The sequence below is a fragment of the Misgurnus anguillicaudatus genome, chromosome 6 (genome assembly GCF_027580225.2).
Source record: "Misgurnus anguillicaudatus chromosome 6, ASM2758022v2, whole genome shotgun sequence".
In the NCBI taxonomy this organism is placed as follows: domain Eukaryota; kingdom Metazoa; phylum Chordata; class Actinopteri; order Cypriniformes; family Cobitidae; genus Misgurnus; species Misgurnus anguillicaudatus.
This window is the reverse complement of record NC_073342.2, coordinates 25,428,930-25,441,758: the sequence shown is the minus strand read 5'-3', so window position 1 is coordinate 25,441,758 and position 12,829 is coordinate 25,428,930. Positions and strand designations below refer to the sequence as shown.

Sequence of the window (12,829 nt, the reverse complement as noted above, 5' to 3'; positions counted from 1 at the left end):
TAGTTTAACCAAGGTAGTAATAATATGGTAATCAATATGCCAGAAACATGATTACTACTACACTTTCATTAACTATAATTTAGCCATGGTAAATCTTAATAAGGGTCAGAGAAAGCCTAGTTTTGTCCGACCGAGTGGGATGAGAAAGACCTAAAGGTAAGTTATAGTAGCAGAAATATAGGAAAACTAAATTATGTTTTTAAGTTCAATGAAAAAAAAACTATAATGCATTATATTCTTACAAATGTATTGTGTTTTAAAGGGACACTCCACTTTTTTTAGAAAATATGCTCATTTTCCAGCTTCCCTAGAGTTAAAGCTCACGTAACACACTCTGTTTCTGCATTTCTGAAGTTAATCTGGAGTACCTAAAGAGTAGTATGACAGTCTTTGGTTTAATCCGATTTATAAAAGAAAGATTAGCTTTACCGAATCTTTCCGATAACGTACGAAAAAATGAAGAACGAGGAGTTACTACCGCGGGAGGAGCGAGTACGAGTCATGCAACACTATACAACACTTATAACTTATGATTCACTACATGTTCGTGTCATTTATATAATATGCACGCGCGTATCTACAACATAAGACAGAAGTCTTAATTACCGCATGCAACTTGTGACCCGGTTGGGAAAATCCAGCGCATCAAACACACACAGAAAACTCCGCTGCTACCCCGGATAATAAACTATATTTATTGTTTTCATAAGGCTGGATTTCTTCTCCTTACATCCAAAAACAAACTTCTTTATTCTTGCCATTGTTGAGTTTTGAAATTAAACAAAGCTGTCGCATGATGTGAATGTTTTTAAGTTCTAGCCTCTCCCGCTGATTGACGGGTGGGCGGGGTTTTCCAGGGGAAGTGCCCATATAAAGAAGTGATACGTATAGAAAACCCCTGAAACGTGAGTTGGACCTGTAATCGAAAAAAACTTTCCGAAACTTGTACGAACCCTGACGAAGTGCATTCGGCACAGAAATACTTTTAGCATGAGGAAACAACTCTATTACTGTGTTAATAAGTCAAAATGCTTGAAATACTATTGAAACCCCCCCCCCCCCCTTTAAACATTAGATTTTTACTGTTTTGGATTCAACCGATCTCCGGGTCTGGCTGCAGCAGGCACAATGATATTACGCAGTGCCCGAAAATCCCAGTCCCCTGCTATTGAAAGATACTAAGGGGACTATTTTCAGGCGCTGCGTAATATCATTGCGCCTGCTACAGCCTTGTTACAGCAGCAACGTCCTTGATTATTACACCAGAATGAGAGTATAGTTCCTAGCCATATCGGCCTAGAAAACCGCAACTTTAAATTTTTCGTCCGTCTTAGTACACGATGTAACTACAGAATAGGAAAAATATCTCAACTCTTTAGTCATTTTTGAACGCGATGCTAATGGTCAGATGCTAAGCTATGCTAAAAATCATAGCGCCAAACCCGGAGATCAGCTGAATGGATTCCAAAATGGTAAAAATGAAATGTTTAACTCTAGGGGAGCTGGAAAATAAGCTTATTTTAAAAAAAGTGGAGTGTAATGCATTGCACCAAATCAATGACAATCAATGTTATTTTACACCAGATCAAACAATGTTGTATAGGCTACATGTTCTTGTTATGTTAGACCTATGAAAATTTTACCCTAACACTGTGTATGTGTGCGTGTCTGTCTGTCATGTGCAGATGAGTCTGATTGTGAACACTACATAGTCTTATGAGGAACAATATACTACTGCTCACAGCCACATATGGTCCAATAACAATATGCAATTAGTTTAGCACAAAAATGGCTTTGTTTTGGAGAGAATAGATAATTTTTGAGAAAATAACTGGTATTGTTTGACTTTTATTTTCCTGAAATTACCTCCATTAAAAACAATGTGAAGTAATCAAAATGATTTACACAATTTCTTTCTGAAGCATCATTCCTCTAAGTTGTATTGCTATGGCAACACTGCCATCAAGAGAAATTCACAGCTCCACAAACACTTGACCATGTGAAAATTGCCTGCCAGTCAGCTGAAAAAAAAACTAACACACCCAACTGAAGGACTGAAAACGAAACGAATAAAGTGTTTTTAATGCTTATTAAAATAACTACTAAAAAAAAGAATATAATTAAGCGTTTTCCTTTTTTTATTGAGGCTAAGATTTCAATATTAAACAAAATAAGCCACATCCAATAAGGTAAATATTGCTCCTCCATACTGACTACTTTATTTCCTAATAAATTATTCACGCTGTCCTTGCAGCTACTGGCTCCTCAAAGATAAGCGCGAATAAGAAAATCTCTTTCAATGTGTGCCCAGTTTAATCGAGACAGGAAGTGATAATTTCACATTCAGATCACAAGAACATTTTGTACCTCACGCTCGGCTGCACGTATACATCGGATGGAAGAAGATTTTAGTGAGACAAAAGGCTGTCCGAAATAGCTCCCTTTACCCTCATTCACTATTCCCTACATTAGGGGCAATTTCCAAACCGAAGTGATTATCCCTATGCCCTATTCCCTTTAAAGGGGACATTTCACAAGACTTTTTAAAGCGTAACTAAACCCCTGGCTCCACCCACTGGCAATATTTGAAAAATGCAAGAAAAATGGGCAGATCCCAACGGAGATAGAGGGGACGAACTAAGCTCGTACCAAGTGTGTGGTGAGATCGTAACAAGGGCGTGGTGAGCTTGAACCTGCTTACGTCACAAGTTATTTTTTGGACCCAACATCCAATAGGAAAATTCAACTGCAGAAGCCACCCCTCAACCTGAAGAGGGCAGCACTCAGACGTTTTTCACCGTATTGAAACACTTAATATTCAAATGTCAAAAAACTTACTAAAATCAATGAACAGCACTAATAAAGCATCATTCTTACAGATCATTAACTAAAAAAAGTTGGTTTAGGGTTTAGTTACTCTTTAAAGTTGTAAAATAAATCTTTGATGTCCCCAGAGTACGTATGTGAAGTTCTAGCTCAAAATATCATATAGATAATTTATTATATTATGTTAAAATTGCCACTTTGTAGGTGTGAGCAAAAATGTGCCCGTTTTGGGTGTGTCCTTTAAAATGCAAATTAGCTGATCTCAACACTAAACGGCAGTGCTGTGGTTGGATAATGCAGATGTGGTGGTATTATCCCCTTCTGACATCACAAGGGGAGCCAAATTTCAATGACCTATTTTTTCACATGCTTGCAGAAAATGGTTTACCAAAACTAAGTTACCGGGTTGATCTTTTTCACATTTTCTAGGTCGATAGAAGCAATAGGGGCCCAATTGTAGCACTTAAACATGGAAAAAGTCAGATTTTTATGATATGTCCCCATTAAAGGTGCTCTAAGCGAATCTGTGAGACGTCACTTTTTGTTGATGTTTGAACTGTTTTCAAACAAACGGAGCGTAGCTAACTCCTCCCCCTCCCTTCAGTGCTTTCAGGAACGCGCCCAACCCCCACCCCAAAATCCTTCTTGTCGTCTATTGGCTGGAACACTTTGTTTTGTTTTCGTGGTGCTATTGGCCACTGTGTTTATATTGAAGTTTGTAGAGCTGGCTACAGAGATTGCGTTTTTTTTACAGTTTGATAAGCGGACAGGCAGCAAACAGATAGTGAGGAGATGTTTGCTGTATGTAACAAAAAAGTGTTATGATCTAAAACGCGTGAATTTGCTTAGAGCACCTTTAAATACTGCCTATTAGAATATACTTGCCAAATAGAGCAATGAAAAAAAGCAATTTTGCTTGAGCGATTGTTTATACGGTGTCCCCTTCCCGAAATGCCCTTTAACTCTTTCACCGCCATTGACGAGATATCTCGTCAATTAAGAGAAAACGCTTCCCCGCCAATGACGTGATTTTCCGTCTTTACGCAATACCGCTATTATCCACCAAGTGGCGCACTTCCGCAACTTATACAACCCGGAAGTAGCGCCTCACGTGAAAGAGAAAGAACTCTGTGTATGTTTTAAAGATCACTCCGCATCTGATCTCTATCAAAAGTCCTTCACAAAAATGGAATTATCTCAGCTTTTTGCTCAAAATTGGGTGTTTTTTAAGAAACCTACACATGTTTGAGAGGTGATTTCAAGAGAACTAATGAAAAACGTTTTTTTTTTTTGTTGTTTTTTTTGAAAGCAGAGGGTCTGTTCTATCATCTGATATATTGTTTGTTTATATATTTAAAGAAGAACATTTTCTGGAAGGCATTAAACTTTTGAAAATCATGAAAAATGCTGGCGCTGGCTGGCAACTTTTTTAAAAAACGCTGGCGGGGAAAGAGTTAAAGGGCACAAAACGCTGTTTGGAATTCATCCTAGCTTTTCAAGGCTATATTTACACTGCAAGTCTTGCTGCCCAATTCCGATTATTTACCTGTATGCAATTTTTTGACGACCTGCTTACATCATCTTTTAAAAGCAATTTAAATAATCAGCATTTACGCTAAGTACTTGGCAAAACAATTCAAGGTAGACGGCATACTGACTCGGAAAAGCTTAAACCACAAAGGAAGTAAAAGCTGTTGAGATGTACATGTTTTGTGGTGTGAATATCCGATCTGTCCGCTTGCGAATGATTGGCCAGCTAATCTGTACGTTCTGATTGGCCTGAATACCTCTGACGTCAGCCACAAATGTGACGCTCCTACCATGTTTGAAAGATTCGGTCACAATGCAATGCTAACAGGAGTTAAAGGAGGAAGAATTATGATAATGTCGATCTTGTCTACATCATCGTTCACTTTGGGGTTTGTACCTTTTGTATATCGTTAACATGTACATACTTACTGTACACAACAAAGGAAATGTAAAATTGTGAAACGGACAATAGGTGCCCTTTAAAGATATAGGGAGCTATTTCAAACACATATGGCTAACATACAAGGTAAGAGATCTGTAACACCAGATTGGCTGTTGACTTTGGTCTACTGTGAGGTCTGTGATGTTTTTTTATCCCTTCATCAGTATTCAGCACACAACCTACTAAATGCAGCAAATGGGTCTTCAGGAGAATCTGACAGGACCGAGTCTGCTCACACGGAGCTCAATTACCCTCAGAACAGGGTGACGTCTCAAGAGCCTTCAACACTGTGACAATCTCTGAGCTCTGCGATTCATTTATCTCTTGGTTTGTCCCATCCTGTAAACTGTTTGGTGTTCTTTTATCAGCACATTTCTATTTTCTAAAAATAGTTTTGTGATAGCTGATGTTAAGAAACATACTGTTAAACTATTCCTTTAAAATCTTCCTAGCCAAAATGTATATGCGCTTCCACATACTTAAACCTGGCACATTATTGGTATCATAACTGGTTACAAGAGAACCAACTGGCATCATCAATGTCAAACCATCCTTGATATGTCTACTTTTAAACATCTCCTTGTTTACCGCTGTAGAATATAAAGCATGAGGTTGAGTAAATAAATAATGAAAAGGTTGATTTTTGAGTTCAATCAAATCTACAGCCCTTTACTGGACTTTATGTAACACAGAAAATCTGCTTTGTATCACAGTGATCTTTACATCAAAGTCAACTAAAAAGATGCGTTCTTGAATACTAACCACTTATAAACACCTTTATTTGCCTGGATAATAAACATCAATGCTTATGCGGGTGCACAGAAATGAGACCCCACAGAAAACCAATCTGTTTGTATAGTGTCCCTCATTCATATGAATGCTCAATATAGATTCACACCCCTGCAAGGCGCTTTACAGAATTCATATGAGGCCATAAAAGAGCCGTGTGTTTTTCTTCTCTCTCTGTGTGCGTTTACATTCTGAAAGCCAGATGAATTTTTAATGGATCGGTCAGATCCACATCCTCTTCCTCAAGCATTTATTTATTCTACTTGTCATCTCCTGATTCTAGTAATATACATATATTATACATAAGTATATATTATATAAACTAAAAATACGAAAAATAACTATATATTTATTACATTGTATTATTTTATATTTAAGTGGCCGACTATCTGTGTACTTACACATACTTACATTAAAAGGGCACTACACTTTTTTTGAAAATATGCTCATTTTCCAACTAAATATCCGAGTCACGTTTTAAATAGGAAAAATATAAAAACTCTTTGGTTATTTTTTAGCGCGATGCTAATGGTCTAATCAGATTCAATGGATTATGCTAAACTATGCAAAAAGTGGTACCTCCAGACCCAAAGATCGGCTGAATGGATCCCAAATGGTAAGAATCAAATGTTTAACTCTAGCAGAGCTGGAAAATGAGCATATTTTCAAAAACAGTGGGGTGTCCCTTTAAAGAAATGTATATGTCTTGCATTACATAACACAATGTAACACATGCATATGTGACTCCACCTGTGAAAACTCATCTACACTAATTTTTTATGATTTTGTGTTTTCTACATAAAATAATGTAAAAAAAATATAGTAAAAATATAATCTTGATATTTTGAGTAACGTCATGTCAAAGATTAAAATCAATGTTAAATCAAACTTGAATCTTTCTCAAATTTAGATTATAAGACTTTGGCCTAAATTTCACAGACAGGGTCACATATAGTATATATACACTAGTGTCCTTGCACAGCAACCACAGGCCTAGTTTATCACCTTTTATTACACGGCTCTCTGGAATGCTTGATTCTGATTGGTCAGTTGAGACATTTGCAGGTTCGTTCTTTTCAAATAATAACCGCTCCAAAGTAATAACGCATAGCCGGTACTACTTGTACGATTAAAATCGCTCCGCGCCAATAAAGACCAATAAAGATTACTGTTTGGCGCCATCTTGTGACAAACACTGGACAACCACAATTAAGAATGGAAAATTTTGACATTAATTTTAACATGTACGAAAAAAACTAAACATTTAAACAGTGGATAGAAGAACGAACAACGACAAGACAGAGAGCTTACTGAGACTGAACTTGACAAAATAGAGAATGACAGCTACGAAGCCAACACACAAAAAAATACAGAATGGGCATTAAAACTTCTCAAAGACTGGCTAAAAGAGAAAAAAAATGGAGACAGACAAGTATGAAGCAGAGGATCTTAATAAGGTATTACGATCATTTTATGCATCTGTGCAAAGTTTCGCGGAAGGATAAAAATGTTAATTTAAAACAAATATGCCAATAAAATGTTTCAAATTCATATTCATGTCCGTTTTTTTCTTATGTGACAAGTAGCCGTGTAATAAGCGGGATAATGTAGAGGCAGCCGGTAGTTATCGGAAAATAAGCCCCTTCAGTGTGATACAAGACCCTCCGCTTCGCGTCGGGTCCTGATCACACTGTCGGGGCTTATTTCCCGATAACTACCAGCTGCCTCTACATTATCCCTTACATAACATTTCACGAAATCATGTTTGTGCTGTATTTTTTTTAAATATAGACAATGTTAAATGCGCCTTAAGAGTTCAAATACTTTGTGGGCTCACTATGTATATTCAGCCTGATCTCACGAGAATTCGAACATATTTTACGAGTTGGCTAATTCGTATAAATTCCCACGAAGTTAATCGTGCAAAAACGTACGATTCTCATAAAAAACACAACAATAAAACCCAACCCCTAACCCCAACGTCACAGGGGTAAAAGCAAATCGTACAAAAGCGCAGTGGCGGCTCGTGACTGCTCATCCGAGGGGCGCAAATTCAAAATATGTGTTCGGAGTGTCATGTGTGTTGCTTGTGTTTTCAAAATATGTGTTTGTTGCGTCATGTGAACCATGTGCATCACGTGTTTTTTATCAAAATAAGTGCCTGCTACACACGCGTCAAAACTGTTTATGATAAAAGAGACGCTCACGTTCACAAAATACACGCAAGACACTCCCTTAACAGTAAACTCTGATTATATACGGATGAGATTATGCGAGTATCTGGCAAACGCGAGCCTCTCTTTTATCATAAACCCTTAAAAAAATGATTCATTGAATTTAATAAATTTTTTTAAGGTAAGTTGTGGCAATCAATTTATTTAAGCTACATTTAAACAAAAGTTTTATATTTTATTTTACTTTACTAATATTTTTTGTTTAAATGTAGCTTAAATAAATTGATTGCAACCACTTACCTTAAAATTTTTTATTAAATTCAATGAATCATTTTTTTCAGTGTAGACGCATCTACAGCAGGTACTTATTTTTACAAGACACGTGATGCACATAGAATACCTTGACGCGCAGAACACATATTTTGAAATTACAAACCACACACATGATGGGCTACATACATTTTGTGACGAACTTCGCATCAAGCACCCTCAAAAAAAGTCGTCACCGGTTGCCATTGCAAAAACGTACGAATGCAGTCGTATGAATTTATACGAATTAGCCAACTCGTAAAATATGTAAGAATTCTCGCGAGATAGTGTTGGTATATTTATTATATTAGTATATACTGTACATCATATAAAGAATATCATTTTTTGTTTGGGTCAAGAGATATCGCCAACAAATCCATTTCACAAACCTTATAATCCCATTAGTTTGAAAAAATCTTGTTTAATATATATTAATTTAGCACAAACAAGTTATAATAACTGATATTATTTCATAAATGATGCCCTAAAATATTATTATCATGGCTTTAAACTTATCTACATTTCATTGTTTGTCTTGAATTGCTTATATGGCGCTCCAAGATTTTAATCAATTGATTCCCAAGTGAGCTCCACCACCCAGCCATGATCCCAGTAATGCCTTGTCAGCAATTGAGAAAATGTCTAAGTGGACTGTGTGTGTATCTCTATGTGTGTGTTTCAAGGACAGGAGGCTTTGTTGAAGGACATGTTGATCCCCCCTTAAGCAATTCAGTCCGCAGCGGGAGAGCAAAACTAAATATAAAATTCAGAGTCAAATTGTCTCAACCACAGTGTAGTATTGCACAGTGTAATCCAATTATGACTAAAATCACATCATTCATTTATTGCAAAAGGAAACATATTGCATCTCCCCTGTATTGTGTGTCTATAACTTTATCTAATATGTATATCCAAACGTTCAGAATGCATTTGCCCATTTTAATTGAATTTTATTACTGACTGATGATAATAATCAGTGATAAATGTATTTGTACGGGGAGCACAGAATACCCAGAATGCTCTGTGGATCAGTGAGGTTGGACTTTTCCATGTTCGAGGGCAACTATTGCAGTGTGCATTTCCCACAAGGCTTCAATGACCTTTAAACAGCGCAAAACATGCATCACTTAATGGCGTACAGCAAACCTGACATTTACACACATCTCAGTGCTGAGAAAAAAAGTAATGCTTTTCATGCCCAACAGGCAAATGTTTACGATATCAAAAGTAAGTGATTTTGAAGCCCCCCCCAAAAACTACAATTTGTTACTGCAGATATTAAAAATAGCAACGGAAGGACTAATGCTGCCTTCACATGCTATCGGAAATTTGATATTTCCCACTTCTGAAGTCGTGATTAAGAGCTTGATGTGTTCAAGTGCTTTTTTGTCGGAAGGAATAGTGGACGTTAGGTTCATACTAGCGTGTGTCTTGGAAAAATGTAATTTAAACACAATATGTAGAATATTAAAGTGCACCTATTTCATTGCTAAAAAACAACGTTATTTTGTGTATTTGGTATGTTCGCGTCATTGCAAAAACACATTATTTTCCACTCTAAAAAAACAAACGGTGCTATATAGCACCAAAACTGTTGCTTTGGATCGTACCCATAGAAGAACCATTTTTAGTGCCATATAGCACCGGTGAAGCACCACATTTGGTTCTACATAGCACTATATGGTTCTACACAGGTGCTTCACTGGTGCTTCACCGGTGCTATATGGCACTAAAAATGGTTCTTCTATGATTACGAGCAAAGAACCACTTTTGGTGCTATATAGCACCGTTTGTTTTTAGAGTGTACCATACATTTTTGTAGCTCCAGATTTCTCTCTCTTCCTGAAATGGATTCAGTACAAAACTTTGAAGATTTGAAAAAGCTCTTTGTCCCTGATTGGCCAGCTAATCTGTACGTTGTGATTGGCCTAAATACCTATGACGTCAGCAGGAAATGTGACACTCCCTACCATGTTTGAAAGATTCGGTCCCAATGCAATGCTAACAGGAGTTAACTTACAGGCTGTGAGTCAGAAGCGGGAGGAATTATGATAATGTCGGACTTTTCTACATCACCAATCCCAGGAAGTAAACTGCTGCTTACAATCCGTGTGTTTGTTGTAGTCCAAGAAAAGAGATTAAGTTGGAAATGATAACTTGTGTATTCTTTACCTTTTGCATATTGTTAACATGTACTAATACACACTTACACACCAAAGGAAATGTAAAAACGTGAATCGGACAATAGGTGCCTTTTAATGACAAGACAAGCAAAATGAAGCTGTTGCGGATAACAACTAAACTAATGAAGCATACCTGTCACAGCAGAAATCCTTCTCCCCTCCGCTATTTTTAAAGTTTGAGGCCTGCCCATCTCGGGAATTTGGGTATTAAAATTATTTCCAAACTTTCCAGAGGTAAACACCACATCAGTGGGCTTTCATGTGCAATTTTTACTTCGTTACTTGTATTTCCGATAATTCCAATTGCACGTGAGGCAGCATTAGCAATGCTATAATGCTAATAGTTTAGCTACATTTCTAAATTACAACATTTTTAAACTATATGACTTTTTGTATTTTATTGACAGAATTCCATTTTCTCTCAATATTTCTCAAACAAAGAGATAGTTTATCCAGGTTACAAAGATTTTTGTTTTTGGTCGCACCATCCCTTTAAAGTGTGATATATACTTATTTATTACACGGCTCTCTGGAATACTTGATTCTGATTGGTCAGTTGAGACATTTGCAGGTTCGTTCTTTTCAAATAATAAAGGCTCCAAAGTAATAACGCATAGCCGGTACTACTTGTACGATTTAAATCGCTCCGCGCCAATAAAGATTACTGTTTGGCGCCATCTTGTGACAAACACTGGACAACCACAATTAAGAATGGATAATTTTGACATTAATTTTAACATGTACGGAAAAAACGAAACATTTAAACAGTGGATAGAAGAACGAACAACGACAAGACACGGAGAGCTTACTGAGACTGAACTTGACAAAATAGAGCATGACAGCTACGAAGACAACACACAAAAAATACAGAATGGGCATTAAAACTTCTCAAAGACTGGCTAAAAGAGAAAAAAATGGAGACAGACAAGTATGAAGCAGAGGATCTTAATAAGGTATTACGATCATTTTATGCATCTGTGCAAAGTTTCACGGAAGGATAAAATGTTAATTTAAAACAAATATGCCAATAAAATGTTTCAAATTCATATTCATGTCCAGTTTTTTTTCTTATGTGGCAAGTAGCCGTGTAATAAGCGGGATAATGTAGAGGCAGCCGGTAGTTATCGGGTAAATAAGCCCCTTCAGTGTGATACAAGACCCTCCGCTTCGCGTCAGGTCCTGATCACACTGTCGGGGCTTATTTCCTGATAACTACCGGCTGCCTCTACATTATCCCTTACGTGTAGCACCTAGTCCATAGGTTACGAGTCAGTTTTCATTTGCACTTCTGTGTCGTTATTCGCGTCGACGTGTAACTACACGAAATGCGAGACAGATTTTTTTGACTTGATGGGAGGGGTTCTAGCAGCCCAATCACTGCTCTTGCGGTCTGCATCGAACTGACGCGTTGTTACATTTTTGGAGAGGTGCGTGTCAGAATTCGCTTTATGCATAGGCTACGGCGTACAATCGACATAGAAGTATTAATTGGGCTTAAGTTGCATGTCTCATATTTTACATCAACGTTTATAATCATAACTAGCAATGAAAGGCATGTTTGGTTCTTTCAATGCAAATTGGTTATTTTCAATAACTTAATCAAATAGTTCGTAATTTGTGGTTTGAATCTGTTCGCAGGGTTCGCACACCTTAGTTACCTTCAAATTCAAGGACCTTTCAAGGGTTTTCCAGGTCCAATTCCCTTAAATTCAAGGACTAAATGGGGGGACACATTTCAAGTAGGAGCAAGGTTACATCATGTTACCTTTTAAGATACATTGTTACAGTTCCCTTTCGAGGGAACTCGCGCTGCGTCACTGCAGTGACACTTTGAGGACGCCTCCAAGTGCGTCTGAATGTGTATATCAAATTCAACCAATGGTGAGGATTAACGACAAAGACAGGGTGACACGGGAGCCAGGAAGTATATCGCTATCTAAACTATAGCCAAAGACGGCGTTACAGGGACGCAGGAAGTATGGCAAGGGAGATGCAGCGTCTTGTTCTCTTCTCAGGCAACAACAGTTGCATAAGTAACCAGAGACGTTTTCATGTGTCAAACACAACTATGCAAAAAAGCATTTTGGTATAAATCAACATTCGCATACAGAAAATATAAGCATTTAAAGTGAACAGTTTAGCATGTGTGCTTAAAAAGTCTAGAATTTTATGATATTATTCTACACTACAGAGGAAATAATATGGACTTTTTTCAGAAAACTTCTTGCATAAAATAGATTCAAGCACTTTCAATGACCTGTATCTATGTATGTTTATTTTCAAAAACTTCCCAGGGCCTTAAATTTTCCCCCCAGATTCACAAACTTTCAAGGATTTCAAGGACCCGTGGGAACTCTGTGTTTGCAAGTTCCCACACATCAAATCTCAATATATTACATTTCCAAAAAAATACCACATAGCTTAAATATAGCGAGCTGCTTTTATATAGCTTTTACTACCAGATATATTCCTAAAGTTTAGCTTTTGTCTAAGCTTTGCATTTTTTCTGGAATAGTTGGTAGAGGAAATCAGTGAATCAGAACCGTCTGCTCTGTACAATCACAGAGACATCTGGG

General features: G+C 37.2%; 1 protein-coding gene across 1 annotated transcript in view; it reads right to left on the bottom strand.

Moving 5' to 3' along the window:
- The window catches only part of ccdc33 (coiled-coil domain containing 33), a 116,231-nt gene that overhangs the window by 22,336 nt on the left and 81,066 nt on the right, over positions 1-12,829 (bottom strand). The gene's annotated exons all lie outside the window — the stretch shown is intronic.